The sequence below is a fragment of the Ranitomeya imitator genome, chromosome 3, assembly GCF_032444005.1.
Source record: "Ranitomeya imitator isolate aRanImi1 chromosome 3, aRanImi1.pri, whole genome shotgun sequence".
Taxonomy (NCBI): Eukaryota; Metazoa; Chordata; class Amphibia; order Anura; family Dendrobatidae; genus Ranitomeya; species Ranitomeya imitator.
In genome coordinates, this window is record NC_091284.1 from 509018831 (window position 1) to 509031263 (window position 12433).

Sequence of the window (12433 nt, forward strand, 5' to 3'; positions counted from 1 at the left end):
AAGAGGACTTCAACTCTATAGCGCCACCTGTTGGAAGTAGCAATCCTACAAGTCACAATCAACCCTTTAACGAGTCGTGCAATACGTCTTAAGGTACCTTCACACTGAGCAACTATAGAATGATAACGATAGCGATCTGTGACGTTGCAGCGTCCTGGATAGCGATATCGTTGTGTTTGACACGCAGCAGCGATCAGGATCCTGCTGTGACATCGCTGGTCGGAGCTAGAAGGCCAGAACTTTATTTCGTCGCTGGATCACCCGCTGACATCGGGCCGCGCTTAGTAACCCGATATTTACCCTGGTTACCATTGTAAATGTAAAAAAAACAAACAATACATACTTACATTCCGGTGTCTGTCGCATCCCCCGGCGTCAGCTTCCTTGCACTGTGTCAGCGCCAGCCGGCCGTAAAGCAGAGCACAGCGGTGATGTCACCGCTTTGCTTTACGGCTGGCGCTTACACAGTGCAGGGAAGCTGACGCCGGGGGACGTGACAGACACCGGAATGTAAGTATGTAGTGTTTTTTTTTACATTTACAATGGTAACCAGGGTAAACATCGGGTTACTAAGCGCGGCCCTGCGCTTAGTAACCCAATGTTTACCCTGGTTACCCGGGGACTTCGGCATCGTTGGTCGCTGGAGAGCTGTCTGTGTGACAGCTCTCCAGCGACCACACAACGACTAAACAGCGATGCTGCAGCGATCGGCATCGTTGTCTATATCGCTGCAGCGTCGCTTAATGTGACGGTACCTTTAGGATAAAAGCCAAATCAATATCTCAATTCGCAGACACGGTATTGGGTATTAGCATTTAGAGGTCAGAGGAGGCATTATTATTTGGGGCAGTAAGAGAAGCATGCCACACAGCAGGTCCAGTTATAGGGCAGAATTTTTGCTTTCTTGGCCTTTTTTCAGAGAATATGAATGATAACACCAAAATTTTTCTCCACTCATGGTTAGTCATTGGGTGAAGCCATTTATTGTCAAACTACTGTGTTTTCTAATAGTACGCCGATGTCGGTCTCCCTCCCTTTGATGTGGGCTTCGGCGGTGAGCCTACATCTTTCCAGGGACATGTCAGCTGTTTTGAACAGCTGACATGTGCCCGCAATTGCCGCGGATTGAATCGCGATCCACCTGCGGCTATTAGCCAGTTAAATGCCACTGTCAAACTCTGAAAGCGGCATTTAAATCGCGCTTCCGGCAATCAGGGTGGAAATACGCACACCGGTGACCCCAGTCATGTGATCGCAGGTCGTCGGTGTGTTGGCATGACAACCTGAGGTCTCCTTGAGACCTCTATGGTTGTCAGTGCCGGATTGCTGTGAGCATCACCCAGTGGTCGGCGCTCATAGCAAGTCTGTAAATATGCCATATATAAAGGCGAAGTGAACATCATCTCTATATGGCAGAGCCGATCCTATGGAGACTATTGAAGCATACCAAATGTTTAAAAAAAGTTTTTAAAAATATTAAAAAAATAAAAAAAATATAAAAGTTCAAATCACCCACCTTTTACCCCATTCAAAATAAAACAATAAAAATAAAAACAACACATACACATATTTGGTATCGCCGTGTTCAGAATTGTCCGATCTATCAATAAGAAAAAGAATTAACCTGATCGCTAAATGGCGTAAAGAGAAAAAAGTCAAAACACCAAAACTACGTTTTTTTGATCACCGCGACATTTCATTAAAATGCAATAATGGGCGATCAAAAAATCATATCTGCACCAAAATGGTATAATTAAAAACATCAGATCAGCATGCAAAAAATAAGCCCTCACCCAACCCGAGATCTTGAAAAATTTAGACACTATGTGTATCGGAAAATGGCACATTTTTTTTTTAACAAAGTATGGAATTTTTTTCACCACTTAGATAAAAAAGAATCTAGACATGTTTGGTGTCTATGAACTTGCAATGACGTGGATAATCATAATGGCAGGTCAATTTTAGCATTTAGTGAACGTAGTAAAAAAAAGCCAAACAAAAAACTAGTGTGGGATTGCCCTTTTTTTGCAATTTCACCGCACTTGGAATTTTTTTCCCGTTTTCTAGTACATAACATAGTAAAACAAATGGAGTAGTTCAAAAGTACAACTCGTCCTGCAAAGAACAAGCCCTCACATGGCCATATTGACAGAAAAAAGTTATGGCTCTGGGTAGGAGGGGAGCGAAAAACGAAAACGCTAAATCGAAATAGCTCCGGGGGTTAAGGGGTGAAATCATAATGACAACCCAAAACATTCAAATGACCCTGATCAAAAGTTCACATACCCTGGTGATTTTGGCCTGATAACATGCACAGAAGTTGACACAATGGGTTTACTTTGAATGGCTACTAAAGGTAACAATTTCACCTATGACCTGTTTGCTTATAATCAGTGTGTGCATATGTTGGGCTTTGGGAAAATGACCACAGATTGAGATCTCAAAAGCCGAGATCTTGGCATCCCAAACTTCTCTGACATATCAACTGGAATATGGCATCACTCTTCTTTTGGAAACTGCTCAAGGTCGCTCATATTTGAAGGGTGCTTTGTCCCCACAGCAATTTTTAGATCTTTCCACATGTGTTCAATGAGATTTAGATCTGGACCCTATGTTGGCCTCTTCAGAACTCTCCAGCGCTTTGCTTCCATCCATTTCGGGGTGCTTGTTGAAGTATGGGATTATTGTCCTGCTGGAAGACCCGTGACCTAGGACACAACCCAGCTTTCTGACACTGGGCACTACATTGTGAACCACATTTTTTGGCAATCTACAGGTTTCATGATGCCTAGCACACACTGAAGGCACTCAGTGCTAGAGGCAGCAAAACAGTCCCAAAACCTATTTGACCCTCCACCATTATTGACTGTAGGTACTGTTTTCTTTTCTTTGTAGGCCTCATCCCATTTTCAGCAAACAGTAGAATGATGTGCTTTACAAAAAAAGCTCTATCTTAGTCTTATATTTCCACAAGATGCTCTCCCAGAAGGATTTTGGCTTACTCACATTCATTTTGAAAAATTGCAGTCTAGATTTTTATGTCTGTGTGTCAGCAGTAGTGTCCTACTTCTGTCATAGCCTTTCGTTATTTTCAAATGTCGACAGATATTTTTCGCTGATACTGATTCTGATGCTTCTTGAGCCTGTAGGACAGCTTAAATTTCTTTTGAACTTGATTGGGGCTGATTATCCACCATCTGGATTATCCTCCGTTGTAAACTTTCATCAATTTTTCTCTGCCGTACACGTCCAAGGAGGCTAGCTGCAGTGCCATGGGTTGTAAAGTTCTTGATTATGTTCTGCACAGTGAAAAATGAAACATCAAGATCTCTGGAGATAGACTTGTAACCTCAAGATTGATTATATTTTTTCAACAATTTTGGTTTCCAATTTCTCAAACAGTTCTCTTCTCCTTTTTCTGTTCATCGTGCTTAGTGTGGCGCACACAGACACACAATGGAAAGATTGAGTCAACTTCTCCCCTTTTTATCTGGTTTCAGGTGTGCTTTTCATATTGAGCATACCTGTTACTTGCCACGGGTGAGTTTGAACGATCATCACATAATTGAAACAAAGTTGGTTGCTCACAATTTTGGAAAGGTGCCAACAATTTTGTCTGGCCCATTTTGGGGATTTTATGTGAAATTATGTGCAATTTGCCTATTTTTTCTCTGTTTTTGGTTGTGTAATTGCAATGCATACAAAGGAAACAAACATGTATAACAAAACATGAGTAATTCCAATAATTTTCTGGAACGATTTCAAGGATGCCAACACTTTTGGCCACTGCATGTGTAGGATTCAGTTGAAGTATATTAATTATGTATTAGGAGATTTTTGGCCTAGGTGGTATACAACAGAAATAACTAGATAGATCACACCCACATATTAAGTTAACTATAGTTGAATGGGAACACATTTTGGTGGCTTATGTTATAGGACTATATTCCATATCTACCACTTTAGTTTCAAATTGTTGCTTATTCAACAATGTAGAATATTTAGTTTATTCTAACATCAATCTTTAAGTATTTTAGATATCAGGATATAGAAATGTGCCGTATTTGAGACTTCCAGAGCAGACCCTCATCAGTATGAATGAGTGAGATGATCAGGGGTGGGTTAAGGGTAGCCAGGGCTAGGCAAGGCACGGGGTGTTCAGACTCTGTGGGCCCCCGGTCATGTGACGGGGTCATGCGACGGGATCATCATATACCTGAACCAGATAATTCCAGAAAAATAGTTGCTGAGTGAAACTCCACTTCTCACCTATCACACATTAACAGTTCCCATCACCAGATCTTTCAAGCCGCCACCATAACACGGTAGACACTTTTGGCCAGGCCCTACTCTATTGTAACCTATTAAATATTTGTTAAAATATGCAATACAATTTAGGTATATTTTTACTTATTTTTCAATTTTTAAAATGACCAATAATATCACATACAAGGAACAAATACAACACCATGACCAGATGACATATTACCACCAGTGACCGAATAATATCACATACAAAGAACAAATACCACCGCACCATGACCAAACCACATATTACCACCACAAAGTGACCAAATAGCACATACAAGGAACAAATACCACAACACAATGTCCAGACCCCATATTACCACCACATAATGACCTAATACTGATCAATAATAAAAAAAAACACAATACTATCACCATAAGTGCCATTATACACAGGAGATCTGTACTTAGTATGCAGTGTCTGTGTAGAGGTTATACAGTGATCACTGGTGACATTATACACAGGAGCTCTGTATATAGTATACAGTGTATAGTGTCAGTGTATAGGTAACACACTGGCTCACCAGTGACATCTCTAGGTGAAGTCCTTCATCTTTCAACCAGCACAGACCGCCATCACGTCTTCCAGCCAGGGTTGTTTCTACAGGAAATAACACAGTTATCTTGAGCTCCGCTTGCAGAACAAATTGCTTAATTTTTCCCAACTTCTACATTACACCACATGAAGAAAAAGAGGCAACATAGTATCACTCTACACAGTAACAGGCCTGCCCCCTCATTTAAAACAGTGTACTCAAAAAATAAATACATCACTGCAGTAATAATATCCCTAAATTAGTCCCTATGGTAATAATATTCCCCATCTTGGCCTGTGTGTCTCATTCCTGGCTTCAGCCATATGTTCTCCCATCCTGCCCTCATGAGTATTCATTCTGCCCCATATGATCTCCCTATCCTGTCCCATCTGTCTCCATTGTATCCATCCTGCCCCATGATCCAATCCTGCCCCATGATCCTGCATGATCAGTCTCCAATCCTGCCCCTAGTGTCGCCAATCCTGCCCCGTATCTCCATTCTGCCCCCTATGTCTCCAGCATTTCTGCCCCCAGTGTCTCCAGCATTTCTGCCCCCAGTGTCTCCAGCATTTCTGCCCCCAGTGTCTCCAGCATTTCTGCCCCCAGTGTCTCCAGCATTTCTGCTCCAGTGTCTCCAGCATTTCTGCCCCCATAGTGTCCAGCATTTCTGCCCCCAGATTGTTCAGCATTTCTGCCCCCAGAGTGTCCAGCATTTCTGCCCTCAGTGTATCCAGCATTCAGCCCCCAGTGTGTCCAGCATTCAGCCCCCAGTGTGTCCAGCATTCAGCCCCCAGAGTGTCCAGCATTCAGACCCAGTGTGTCCAGCATTCTGCCCCCAGTGTGTCCAGCATTCTGCCCCCAGTGTGTCCAGCATTCTGCCCCCAGTGTGTCCTGCATTCTGCCCCCAGTGTGTCCAGCATTCTGCCCCCAGTGTGTCCAGCATTCAGCCCCCAGTGTGTCCAGCATCTGTGCTCCATCTGTGTCCAGCATCTCTGCCCCATCTGTGTCCAGCATCTCTGCCCCTATCTGTGTCCAGCATCTCTGCCCCATCTGTGTCCTGCATCTCTGCCCCATCTGTGTCCAGCATCTCTGCCCTCATCTGTGTCCAGCATCTCTGACCCCAGCATCTCCAGCATTCTGCCCTGGGCCCCCCGGATCGCTGCTCTCATTTAAAAAAAAAAGTTCTTCTCACCTGGCCGCGCTTCTGCGGCAAAGCTTGCTCCATGCAGCTGAAGCGCGCACTCGCCGGCGACTGACAATCACGTCAGACGCCAGCGACGTGCCCACTGTGGCTGAAGTCAGCTGCCAGCCTCCGATTGGCTGGCGGCTGTTAACTATTGACGTGCGGGCACGGGCCCACACGTCAATAGCGTTAAACTGCTGCAGCGCCGATAGGGGCCTGGTGAGCAGATGAGACGGGGCCCGATGCGGGCCCCCTCTGCCCACCGTGTCCCATACGCCAGTCAGGGCAGTAATGCCCTGATGGCGGCCGAGGTCAATCTCAGCGGTAGTCCAGGGCCCCCCCACACCATTGGGCCCTGAGCTACCACCCAGATTGACCTCATTATAATCTGCCACTGGGGATGATCATTGAATATCAGACCTTCAGAATCACCACTGTTCTGCAGAAGAATGCTGCTGAGGATCAGAGCCATGGGCCTCATTCAGGCATCTGTGAATCACATATGTGTTCTATCTGTGATTTTCACAGATAGTACTGTACATGTACCCATTAAAATCTGTGGTGCTTTTCACACTTCCCTTTTTCTAATTCTTGCAGGTGTCGGTGGGGAAGAAAAGACCCCAAGAAAGTATTATAATTGGCTAAAATCTTCATTAACTAAATTTGTCAGGAGACCTTTTTCATGACATGTATTGTTCATATATTTCTGTCACAATTAGGGCTAGCTCACAGCACTGTAGTTTCCGTCTGAGAGTGATCCGAGAACACATCAGATTTCACTCAGATGAATGTTGTTCTATGGGGCCACATAGATGTCCGATTTTTTTCTTTGGTCCAAACTTTGGACCAAAAATTGTAGAATGTTCAAATTTGATCCGATATTTGAATCACACTTGGCCACGGAAGTCAATGAGCTTTTGGAAATTATTGAATTACACTTGGATGATCTCTGTGTCTGATTTCTGCACAGTGACACAATGGAGAGAAATTTTGTTCTCCATCTTCTCCTCACAGTGTGCTGATTCTCTAATCCAAGAGAATCTAATCACACTATGCAGACACTCAGATCCAAATCTGATCAGACTGTGATTTGCATAATCGGCCTATTCTCTCGAGTGAGAAAATCTAGAGTGAACACTATAATTACTGTTAGATGCGGCAAAAGCAACGTTTTACTTACAAATGGAATAAAAGCTTATTTTAAGGAATCTGATAGTCTGTTAGCAAGGAATATGCTTTTAAGCTTTTTTTATCACCACATAGCTATTGCTGTTAGGGCTCTTTTCCACTTGCGGGAAAAACGGACGAGTGCAATCCAATAAAAAATCGGATTGCACTCGGACCAATGTTATTCAATGGGTGACATCTCATCTGCGATTTTTTTCTCAGCTGAAACCGGACTGAGAAAAAAATCGCAGCGTGCTGCGTATTGCTGCAATTCTCGGACGAGACTCGCCAATGTAAGTCAATGGGTGCGAGAAAAAAATCGCACAGCACTCGGACCACGCGAGTGCTCTCCGATTTTTACGCACCAGTGTCCTTTGAAAAGCCGTCAATTCAGCGCGGTGCACAGTAAAATCACACTGACAGGTTAGAATAGAATAGATATATACACAAAGAATAGATATATGGAGCGCCCCTAGACACAGGGCCGGGGGTACTCGGTACCGGTCCTCTCTGTTTCGGTGCTGGGGTTGTCACGGTGGCTGGACCCGGTCCGTGACCCTGCTAAGGGGCGTCCAATGAAAGGGTGATGTAGTTTGTCAAGGGTTCGTGACGCCACCTGTGGTATTCGGTCACGATGACCGACGCTGCTAGGGGTTCCACTGGGGTGATGGAATGGCAGCTAGATGGTGTACCTTCCCACAGGTGAAGTATATCCCCAGGGCTTCCCAGTAATGTAGGTGGCGATGATGTGAGGCGCAATTAATAATGAGGACACAGGGTCGCAGTCTCTTTACCTTTTACTGAAGACTTCGGGATCCGCAATCCAGAGCATTGCTAACAGGGCTGGCTGAGTCCGGCCGGTCCGAAGGCACATCCAGAGTTCCCTTTGCAGGTGGAAATCAGTGCCTACCAACTTGCGCCTGTGTGTTGTAGTTCTTCCCTGCTGAGCATTCGGGATAACCCTCGCAACTTTCATATCTGTTCTTTCTTTTGCTCTCCATCCCCCAAGTTATTGTGTGGATAGGATGCACCCGTTTGATAGGAAGGCTCGGAGCTATTCTGGGACCCTAGAGACGCCCCTCTCCAACTTTGCCCCCTATGTCTGCTTAGGTGATGTAAGGTAGACAGCCAACCTAAAATCAACTGTCCTGCCGCTGTTCGAAGTAATGCTTGGAGTCTGTCACTTCCTCGGCGTTCCGGCCACCGGCTACGCGCCTCAGTAGGATGTTGCCAATCTCGGGGCACGACTCCTACTGGATATCTCTTTGTGCTGCGATTTCGTTTCTCACTTCTCCACAATATCTTTCGCTTCGTGTCCTTCCTTAGGATGCCGCCACAAGGTAGTGCAGGCACGGCTCCGTAACGTTCTGTTCTTTCCGCTAGATACCTGCCAGGAACCCACCCCTGACAGGTCCTCCCTGGAGCTCTCCCAGGCTGCGTTCGGTTCTAACTTCCTATCCGACCCCTAGTTTTACCAGTGTGAGGAGTGGCCTAATACATAGTGCCTTTTGCTCCCCCTAGTGGCCGGAGTGTGAAGTGTAATGTGTGACTGTGATACCTGGTCAGGTGAACTCCTTTAGTGCAATCAGACATAACATCGCTCCCCTTAGTGGCAGAGCGACATTACTGCAACGACCAGGACTCTGGGGCGCTGCACTCCCCCCTCCCCCCCCCCCCCCCCGGTTAAATCGAGTACTCTCGGACTGGGAAAAGACGAACAACAATAGTTAGTAGAAAAGGACATACAAAATTTTGGAATGCTTTAAACAGTAAATATAACAATGCTTCCCTTTATCGGAGGTGAGACCACTTGAACATTACAAACAGAAACATTTTAAATAACATTCTAATCTGGTGACTATCAATAATTTCCTATTACCCAGCCGGGTATTCTACTAAGTGCAAATCGTTGAACAATAATTTAACTTTTCCTTTAAGGGCGTATAGGCTGAACCCACTAAAGGCTTACTATAAAACACTATGGTACAAAACTAACATTCTCTTTACTTCTTCTAACTTCACACAGATGCAGGATCGCCTGGCTATTTGTCCGGGCCTACTGCCTCTCTTCTTCTTAGTTCACAGCAACCATCTTTCTATGGTTCTCAGACTCACTAACCCCTATGGGTTCACTTCCTAGCCTTCTAGCTACATGGCTTCTATTATGCAAACATTATCACTATCTTACTACTTAAGGTAACATCATCAAGAGCACCAAGTAAACATTCCCTTTAAGAGGAAAAATCAGTATTTTCTGAGGTAGTGCAATCAATCAACAAGTCACTAATAAACTTTAAGACAAGAGAAACTTTCACGTCATCATCAGGAACAGTTTCTTCGCAAAGTCTTCTGCCTTTGTAAAACCAGTAGGGAGCACCTTTAAGAAGGTGCAAACTATTTACAACACAGTTTGTGAATCATTCACCGTCCATGATTCGGCAGTCTTTTAAACAGTAATGAACTTGCCCAAAAAGAAAAATGGAAACAATAGGGATCCCGGGTAAACGAAGGGACCCCTTTAAGAAATAACCCAAGATGGGTTTAAGGCAGCAAGAGCAGGAAACAGTTAACTATTTACATATGTCAGGGTTTCGAGGTTTTATTCCTGCTCCGGTGGTCTCCGCCAGGGCCTGACCGGGCAGGCAGGCCTCGGGGGTCTGGGAAGACTAAAGTCAAAGTCTATCTCCGACATCATGGGAGTCCAATGGGCGATCCGAGGGATGGCAGCAGCGGCTGCTGCCGCTTCAGCAAGCTCCTCCTCCAAGGACTTGGTAGCGACCAGTATGGAGGTACAGCGCTGGATGTCCTGAGCCCACCAGCCGTGGCATTTTTGGTATCGGCAGTAGCTTACCGCCTCCCCCGGCATCAGGACGGGACCTTTGCTGTCGCCACGCAGGCCAGCCTCCACCACCTCCTGGGTGATGTGGACCCTTATTGTCGATCCGATTTCTTGGACGAAGCCTTTTCCTCCCTGGGGCTGGTAAACAATTACCACTCCCCATTTCGGTAGGGACCCATCCAGCAGCTCACCGCGGGCCTCCCGCTCCACGTCTCTGGCACACTCGGCTATCAGATGCTTCCGATAATCCCCCCAGGGGAAGGGACCCATATCCCACTCACGCGTTTCTGGGTCGAATGATGCGGACTCCGGAGCTCTGCCAACCGCATTGACGGTCGGGTCAAAAGTCGACGGAACACTGATCCCCGGTCGGCCAGGACACCGAGCTCTCTCACAGGTAGGGGCTCGGTCGGCACCACGCCACCCTTCGGGGCTGCCACCAGATCTGGTGCAGGTAGCAGAGGCTCCGCAGGCAGCTCCCAGGGCTCGATCGGCACCAACGGCGGCATGTTGGTATAATCCACCGGTGACGAGGATCTAGACGGGGCCATCTTTTTCCGTAAGACTTCTCTGCTCTCCAGTTCCGCTCCTTCTGAGTCATAGTTTCGTTTCTTCGGCCTCCGCCCTCCATAGAGAATTAGGAGGTGGACCTCGGCTGCTGACGGACACGTCCTCAAGACACAGAAATATTTAGATTGGGCGGCCATTGTCGTTCGCGCCCTTCAGCTTGTTCATGCCCACTTCCACGCCCTTCTTCTTCTCCTGCGCCCCTCTTGGCGCTGTAATGGCGGCAGTTTTGGCGGGAACTTTTGGCGGTCTTTTGCAAGACACAGTCTTTAGGTCACAGTTCAAGCACAATTCAATCACAGTTCCAAGGCACACATGACCTGATTCTTCAGGCTTAAGTAGAATCCTGTTCGTGACGCCAAGTTGGAGCGCCCCCAGACACAGGGCCGTGGGGTACTCGGTACCGGTCCTCTCTGTTTCGGTGCTGGGGTTGTCACGGTGGCTGGACCCGGTCCGTGACCCTGCTAAGGGGCGTCCAATGAAAGGGTGATGTAGTTTGTCAAGGGTTTGTGACGCCACCTGTGGTATTCGGTCAGGATGACCGACGCTGCTAGGGGTTCCGCTGGGGTGATGGAATGGCAGCTAGATGGTGTACCTTCCCACAGGTGAAGTATATCCCCAGGGCTTTCCAGTAATGTAGGTGGCGATGATGTGAGGCGCAATTAATAATGAGGACACAGGGTCGCAGTCTCTTTACCTTTTACTGAAGACTTCGGGATCCGCAATCCAGAGCACTGCTAACAGGGCTGGCTGAGTCCGGCCGGTCCGAAGGCACATCCAGAGTTCCCTTTGCAGGTGGAAATCAGTGCCTACCAACTTGCGCCTGTATGTTCTAGTTCTTCCCTGCTGAGCATTCAGGATAGCCCTCGCAACTTTCGTATCTGTTCTTTCTCTTGCTCTCCATCCCCCAAGTTATTGTGTGGATACGACGCACCCGTTTGATGGGAAGGCTCGGAGCTATTCTGGGACCCTAGAGACGCCCCTCTCCAACTTTGCCCCCTATGTCTGCTTAGGTGATGTAAGGTAGACAGCCAACCTAAAATCAACTGTCCTGCCGCTGTTCGAAGTAATGCTTGGAGTCTGTCACTTCCTCGGCGTTCTGGCCACCGGCTACGCGCCTCAGTAGGATGTTGCCAATCTCGGGGCACGACTCCTACTGGATATCTCTTTGTGCTGCGATTTCGTTTCTCACTTCTCTACAATACCTTTCGCTTCGTGTCGTTCCTTAGGATGCCGCCACAAGGTAGTGCAGGCACGGCTCCGTAACGTTCTGTTCTTTCCGCTAGATACCTGCCAGGAACCCACCCCTGACAGGTCCTCCCTGGAGCTCTCCCAGGCTGCGTTCGGTTCTAACTTCCTATCCGACCCCTAGTTTTACCAGTGTGAGGAGTGGCCTAATACATAGTGCCTTTTGCTCCCCCTAGTGGCCGGAGTGTGAAGTGTAATGTGTGACTGTGATACCTGGTCAGGTGAACTCCTTTAGTGCAATCAGACATAACATCGCTCCCCTTAGTGGCAGAGCGACATTACTGCAACGACCAGGACTCTGGGGCGCTGCACTCCTCCCTTCCCCCCCCCACCGGTTAAATCGAGTACTCCCGGACTGGGAAAAGACGAACAACAATAGTTAGTAGAAAAGGACATACAAAATTTTGGAATGCTTTAACCCCTTCCCGACCTTTGACGCCACGTAGGCGTCATGAAAGTCGGTGCCAATCCGACCCATGACGCCTATGCGGCGTCATGGAAAGATCGCGTCCCTGCAGACCGGGTGAAAGGGTTAACTCCCATTTCACCCGATCTGCAGGGACAGGGGGAGTGGTAGTTTAGCCC